Source organism: Salvelinus fontinalis, chromosome 7, assembly GCF_029448725.1.
Source record: "Salvelinus fontinalis isolate EN_2023a chromosome 7, ASM2944872v1, whole genome shotgun sequence".
NCBI classification, from domain to species: Eukaryota; Metazoa; Chordata; class Actinopteri; order Salmoniformes; family Salmonidae; genus Salvelinus; species Salvelinus fontinalis.
Window position 1 is genome coordinate 10456593 of NC_074671.1, and position 8416 is coordinate 10465008.

Consider the following 8416-nt stretch of genomic DNA (forward strand, 5'->3'; position numbering starts at 1 on the left):
CGCAAGAAGTTAAGGGACCCGTTCCCTTGTGACGATTTTAAAGCTTCCTCCGTCGTCTGGACAAATCTTTCAGTGAGGCCGTTTGTTGCAGGGTGATACGACGCTGACTATGTGCTGAATTCCATTTGCTTCATGAATGCTCGGAACTCTTCAGATATCAGTTGGGGGCCATTTTCGCTAACAAGTTGTGTTGGCAATCCGAAGCGACTGAAGATTGACCGTAGCTCTTTGATGGTTCTCTCCACTGAGGTGCTCTTCATCACTGTGACCTCAGGCCATTTGCTTTGTGCGTCAACTATGACTGAGAAGATACGATCCTCCAGTGGGCCTGCAATGTTTATGTGGACTCACTGCCAAGGCTCCTCTGAGAATTCCCATGGGTGTAGTGGCACTAGCTGAGGCATTTTCTCATCTGTTGACATGCATAACATGACTTGGCCTTGTATTCAATAGCTGTGTCCAAACCTGTCCAACAAAAGCAGCGGTGTACAATTTTCTTAATTCACACCATACCACAGTGCCCTGAATAGATATCTTCAAGCACATGCCTTCTCAGTGGCAGCGGTATGATGACTCGAAAGCCCCATAGCAAGCATCCAGACTCAACTGTGAGCTCGTTCCTCCTCACCAGATAAGGCTGTCAGAGAGCTCTCCTCTTTTCCCACGAGTGACAATGTCCACGACCTCAGAACCTTTTCACTTGGACCAATGTAACTGGGGCGTTCCTCACTTCCTTGAAGTTGAAGATTTCAGCCTGGGAGTGCTCAGTGTGTGCGACAGGTAAGGGAAGCCTTGAGAGGCCGTCTGCATTGCGGTGCTGCTCAGACCTACTTGATATGGTACAGGTGAGCAGATAAGTCATTCCCATCGCTGCACGCGACTGGCTGCGAGTGATGGAATGCCGGTGTGGGGACCAAGGAAGGAGGTGAGGGGACTATAGTCCGTCAGCAGTGTGATTCGTCGGCCAAACAGAAACTGATGACATGTCTTAACTCCGAACATAATGGCGAGTGCTTCACACTCTAACTGTGCATAGTTAAGGTCTGTGATGCGAAATAAATTGGCTTTTCTTTCCGTGATGGCATGATGTGTGAGACAACAGCACCAACGTCGTAAGGTGAATCATAGCATGCCAACTGTAATGGCAAGTTAGGGTTGAAGTGAATGAAGGCCTCTGACTGACCTAAGGCTGTTTTCAATTTCTTGAAGGCCTCCTCACATCTGTCTGTCTACTTCCACTGTTTGGTTTTGTTCCATAGTTAATGCAGTGGCATTTAACTAGGTTCGGCAAAAACTTTGTGTAGTACGTCAGCAGTCCTAAGAATGATTGCAGCTGACTTACGTTCCGTTTGGATGGAGCTTCGACGACGGCCTTCACCTTTGATGGCGCCTTGTGGAGCCCTGGAATGTCGGTGACGTGGCCCAGGTACTCAACAGAAGGTCGTGAAAACTCGTATTTGTTCTTCCAGACCCTCAGACTGTACTCCTCTAGTCTCTGCAGTGTAGTGTCCAGATTTCTCAGGTGTTCCTGCTCGTCTTTGACGGTGATGAGTAAATCATCGAGGTAACGTTCGACCCCAGTGAGCCCACTCTGTATCTGGTCCATAGTTCTCTCAAACCAGACCAGAGCTGAGTTGATTCCAGAAGGAAGCCTCTGGTACCTGTACAGTCCTTTGTGAGTCACTATGGTCAATAGTTAGTGTGACTCTTGGTCCATATACATCTGTAGATAGGCCTGACATAAGTCTATCTTACTGAATTTCTGTCCTCCAGTTAAACAAGAAAAGAGGTCATAAATGAGGGATAGTGGATATTTTTCAGCAGTCAAGACAGGGTTATTGGTGACTTTGAAATCACCACAGTCTGAGGATCCATCTTTTTTTATGTCTGGAATGACAGGAGTAGACCATTCACTAACGTTCACTGGATCCAATACTCCACACTCAACTATTCTGTTTAGCTCAGTTTCAACTTTTGGTTTTATGGCATATGGGACAGGTCTAGCTTTGAAGCATTTTGGCTTGCTTTCTGATTTTACAGTCAGTTTAACTGTCATGTCCTTTATACTGCCAAGTTCTCCATTGAACACATCTGAGTGTTTCCTCAATATCAGTTGTGTCCTCTTTTGGAACCATGTGAATTTCCTGCCAGTTTAGTTTGATATTTTCCAACCATGTGTGTCCTAGCAAAGCTGGATGGTTGCTTTTCACGATGTAGAGTGGTAGCTTTACCTTCTGTTTGTTGAGCTCCACTGTAACAGTCACACTTCATCTCCCTGGAACAGTCTCACCGGTGTTTTCTTTGTGGGCTGTAGTGTGAGGTGATGTAGTTTCTCCTTGTATACAGCCTCAGACAGCAAAGATATGGCTGCTCCAGTGTCCACTTGCATGCGTACTGCGTTTCCATCCAGTAGCGGTGTCACCCAGTATCCGTATCCATTGTCTGAAATGGACATGACATGCAAAGATTCTTCCCCTTCAGACAGGGTATCACTTTGTCCATCCTCTGTACGCTCCAATTTATGCACTTTTTATTTGTACTACCTGAAATCGCTTTTCCTTTGTTCAGTACTTGTGTTTGTGTCTGTCTGTTTTTACACCAAGCACGTTCAACGTGGCCTTTTTTCCCCACAACTTCTGCAGGCTAAGTCTTTGCACCAATACTACTCTGCTTGGTGACCTGGTTTATCCCACAGCGATAGCCACCTACTGTTTTGTTTTTTAAATCCATAGACACCTTATGCACTTGGGTCGATGAACTTCGCTGCTGTGCGTCTTTATTTGCCATTTCCATTCACGTACTAATTTGTTTTGCTCTCTGCAATGTTAAGTTACTGTCAGTCTAAAGGCGTTTCTGAACTGCCTCGTTGCCACACACTAACTATCACGTACAGTGTCACTCAGTGATCACCCAAATTCAAAGTTTTCAGATAACTGTTTCAATATAGCCAGAAACTGTGAGATTGACTCCCCCTCCTCGTGATTTCTCTTATGAAACCTGAATCTCAAGGCCTCCTGAGTGGCGCAGTGGTCTAAGGCAATGCATTGCAGTGTTAGCTGTGCCACTAGAGATTCGGGTTTGAGTCCAGGCTCTGTCGCAGCCGTCCGCGACTGGGAAACTGATGCGGCGGTGCACAATTGGCCCATCATCATCTGGGTTAGGGAAGGGTTTGGGATGTCCTTGTCCCATCACACACTCCTTTGGTGGGCTGGGCACATGGTCGCGAGGTGTACGTTTTTTCCTCTGACACATTGATGCGGTTTGCTTCCGGGTTAAGTGGGCATTGAGTCAAGAAGCAGTGCGGTTGGGTTGGGTTTCGGGGGACGCACGGCTTTCGACCTTCGCCTTTCCAGAGTCCGTACGGGAGTTGCAGCGATGAGTCAAGACTGTAACTAACAATTCGATACCACGAAACTTGGGGAGAAAAAGGGCTAAAAGACAATAAATTAGATTGAATGTTTTTCGTCCCGTAATAGTCAAAAGTGTTGGCACAGCTACTTCTGCTTTACTTCTATTTCCCAACGCAAAGTACTCCAAACGTTCTGTGTAAGAACTCCATTGCTCCAGATTCAACAAATGTTCTTATATTTCCAACCAGTGAAGAAATGTTTGGTTTATTATTTTTATTTTTATTTCTCACACTTTTCAGACTGTCCATTTCTCCCAGCCCTTTGTTTTCTTATTTCACTCAGCAAAACTCTTCCTATCCCTCAAGGCTCTCATTACAGTGACATCAGAAGCTAGCTAGGATCACTCACCTGGCTAGCTCCACGTTTTCTTAGCGTCTTTCTACAGAGAAAAAAACAACCAAATTTTCCCCTAACTTCAGACATTCTCTAGCGGTTGGAGGATTAAAACACTACGAGCTCAACATTTAAATGGCCTGGAAAATAACGGTATGTTTTGCAAACAAAGACAGCCTTCTAGCTAGCTGAACATCGATTTTCATTGCAGTTTATGTAAGTTAAGTTAGATTTTGAGAGTTTTCAAAAAAGTAATATATACAAATTTTGTGGGACAAGCTGTGCAGTGTATTGTACATTTCGACTGCGCGACAGTTAACACAAAATTTAATATCCAACGGTTTACCTAATTATTCATACTCATTTATGTTAGTATTAAACTGTTGTCTACTTTCTAAAAAAAAAGATGAATCTTTAACCTGTCTAGGCTGAGGGTGCCGCTAGCGGCACTCCCCCCCCACCCCCACTGAAAAGGCAGAGCCGCGAAATTCAAAAAAAATATTTTTTTTAAATATTTAACTTTCACACATTAAAGTCCAATACAGCTAATGAAAGACACAGATCTTGTGAATCCAGCCAACATGTCCGATTTTTAAAATGTTTTACAGGGAAGACACAATATGTAAAGATGTAAATCTATTACCTAAAAACACATTAGCATAATCCACCATCTTTTATTTGTCCACCAACACCAGTAGCTATCACCAATTCGGCTAAACTAAGATATTTATAGCCCCTAACCAAGAAAAAAACTCATCAGATGACAGTCTGATAACATATTTATGGTATGGGATAGGTTTTGTTAGAAAAATTTGCATATTTCAGGTAGATGGCATAGGTTACAATTGCACCCACCGTCACAAATGGACTAGAATAACTACATAGAGCAACGTGTTTACCTACTTACTAATCATCAAACATTTCGTAAAAATACACAGCATACACTAATCGAAAGACACAGATCCTGTGAATACAGACAATATTTCAGATTTTCTAAGTGTCTTACAGCGAAAACACAATAAATCGTTATATTAGCATAGCACATAGCACATAGCAGCCCAGCATTGATTCTAGCCAAAGTGAGCGATAACGTCAACATCGCCAAAATATATTAATTTTTTCACTAACCTTCTCAGAATTCTTCAGATGACACTCCTGTAACATCATATTACACAATCCATATAGAGTTTGATCGAAAATGTGCATATTTAGCCACCAAAATCATGGTTAGACAATGTGAAATTAGACAGTGATCTACTCTTATACATAAATACTCATAAACGTGACTAAAAAATATAGGGTGGACAGGAATTGATAGACAATTTCATTCTTAATACAATCGCGGAATTACATTTTTTAAATTATCCTTACTTTTCAATACAGTTTGCGCCAAGCGAAGCTACGTCAAAAAACATGGCGTCCTAAGCCACTAACATTTTTCGACAGAAACATGATTTATCATAATAAAAATGTCCTACTTTGAGCTGTTCTTCCATCAGTATCTTGGGCAAAGGATCCTTTCTTGGGTCTAATCGTCTTTTGGTGGAAAGCTGTCCTCTTGCCATGTGGAAATGCCAACTGCGTTCGGGATGAACTGGAAGCGTGCCCAGCAATTCACAGCGTTTCAGAAATAAATGTCCCAAAATCGCACTAAACGGATATAAATTGCTATAAAACGCTTTAAATTAACTACCTTATGATGTTTTTAACTCCTATAACGAGTAGAAACATGACCAGAGTAATATTACTCCCTCCACTAATGCTTGGAACAAGTGCGGGTCGATGTCCTCCAGGCGCATGACGCAGCAAGAAAAGAGTTCCTAGCTACAGGGTTTTTTAATTTGTAGTGCCTGTGAATGCGCAATCGACCCCATTCAAATCGTCATCACGTAAAGGCATCCAGGGGAAGACGTAAGCAGTGTCCGTATACTCATAGCAATAACTGTGGCCTTTTAACTGACTCCAGATCAGGGGCCAACATTTCTGAAATCTGACTCCATGTCAGGGAAATTGCTGTAGAATGGGTTTTGTTCCACTTAGAGACAAAATTTCAACTCCTATAGAAACTATAGACTGTTTTCTATCCAATAATAATAATAATATGCATATTGTACGATCAAGAATTTTGTGGGAAGCCGTTTCAAAAATTACACGATTAGCATAAATAGTGACAACAGCGCCCCCAGCCTCAACAGGTTAAGATAAATAATGAGACATTATTTGGTTACAACGAAGAAGATTTTGGTGAAAAAACTTTTTTAAGAGTCTGCAGGAGGGCGCCCGGGCTACGCAATGAAAAGTTGACAGGAAAGTCTTTTTTTTTTACTGGAAGGGTAGCCAACTAGTGAACTATCTAGTAAACACTTTGGATACAAGATTGGTGTCCTTTTTTGAACAAAATTAAACAGATATATCTTGTAATTGAACAAAATAGTAAGGTGGCCAATAACTGGGGACCGTATGTCGATAATACAGGACATATTGCTTTGCCTAACCGCTTATCAAAAAGCTGATAGTAGTAGTATTTCCACTGAAATGTCAAACATGCTAATTGCTAACCCGTTAGCTAACATTTTTACACCATTAATTACAAAACATTGATGGCTTGATCACACTTCAACGCTGTTGAATATGCCGATAATAAGGGGTGCTACGCTAATTAAACTCAGACTTTTACCAAAAATAATGAACAGAAACATAAGAACGTTTCTTCCTCATCGCCAGTTTTGTTGTATAGTACACTGTATTACTTATACAACTAATATAGCGACAGGACATGAGACAGGATTAGAAACTAATGTGGGCATTGTTTAATGCGTTTCACAGGACAAAACATTTCAAGCATTCCAATGTATGTTAGCAGGGTGTACTACAGGTGCCCTAAAGGGACAAACTAGAATATCAATACACAACATGACTCAGGAATACCTAGGATAGGATAAAGTAATCCTTCTAACCCCCCCCCCCCTTAAAAGATTTAGATGCACTATTGTAAAGTGGCTGTTCCACTGGATATAAGGTGAATGCACCAATTTGTAAGTCGCTCTGGATAAGAGCGTCTGCTAAATGACTTAAATGTAAATGACTTAAATGACTCTCATAGCAAAGAGTCTGAATTACCTGTAAAGAAGGTATTCCAGTTTTACATTTTTTATACATTTCCCCAAAAATCTGCAAACCTGTTTTCACTTTGTCATTATGGGGTATTGTGTGTAGATTGATGAGAACAATAAACAATTTTATCCATTTTAGAATAAGGATGTAACATAACAAAATGTGGAAAAAGTCAAGAGGTCTGAATGCTTTCCGAATACACTGTATATGTCCAAGAAACTCCATAACAACATTGGATAAGTTTAGGTAACACGTTGTCATGTACATCAATTCATGCATCATAACATGTACGTTTAACTTCTTGGAACTATAGGGGGTGCTGTTCCGCATTAGCATATTTGTGTCTCCAAATTAAACTGCCTCGTGCTAAATTCTTGATCGTACAATATGCATATTATTGTTATTATTGGATAGAAAACACCTTCTAGTTTCTATAGAAGTTGGAATTTTGTCTCTGAGTGGTACAGAACAATTTCTACAGCACTTTTCATGACAGGGTTCAGATTTCAGAAATTTTTACCTCTGATCTGGGGTCTGTTTTTAAGGCGACAGTGAATGCTATGAAGAAACCGACACTGCCTACGTCTTCCTCTGGGTGTCTGTACGTCATCACGTTTTCAATGGAATCGATGGGACATTCACAGCCATTATAAAAGACCAAAATGTATAGAGACCGCCCTTTCTCGTCGTGCGCCTGAAGCGTGAAGGACATCGGACCTGCCTCGTTCCAAATCGTTTTTTAACCAGCAATATTTCTCCGGTCATGTTTTTACTCGTTATAGGTGTTAAAAACATCATAATGTAGTTAATTTGAACCGTTTTATAGCAATTTATATCCGTTTAGTGCGATTTTGAGGAATTTATTTGTTGTGCACTCTGAAACTTTGGACACGTTTTGGGGTGTCGGTCGTTGGTGGTGGACATTTCGAAGGACAGAGGACATCTATCGACCAAAAGACGTTTATAACATAGAAAGGATACATTGCCCAAGAATCTGATGGAAGAACAGCTCAAAGTAAGCAATATTTAATATGATAAATCGTGTTTCTGTCGAAATATTTTAAACGCATATTTCGCCATTTTGTTTGGTATAGCTTCACTTGGCGAACCCTGTATTGAAAAGTAAGGATAATTTTAAAAATGTAAATCAGCGGTTGCATTAAGAACTAATTTGTCTTTCGATTCCTGTAAACCCTGTATTTTTTAGTCAAGTATATGATTAGCTTTCGAATAAACTAGATCACTCTGATAGATGACGTCAGACATATTGAGGCTTGATTTCCTAGTATTTTTATTGTGTAACCACGGTTTTGTATGGCTAAATATGCACCTTTTCGAACAAACTGTATATGTATATTGTAAAATGATGTTACAGGAGTGTCATCGGAAGAATTCTGAGAAGGTTAGTGAAAAAATTAATATATTTTGGCGATGTTGACTTTTATCGCTCACTTTGGCTAGAATCAATGCTGGGCTGCTATGTGCTATGTGCTATGCTAATATAACGATTTATTGTGTTTTCGCTGTAAGACACTTAGAAAATCTGAAATATTGTCTGT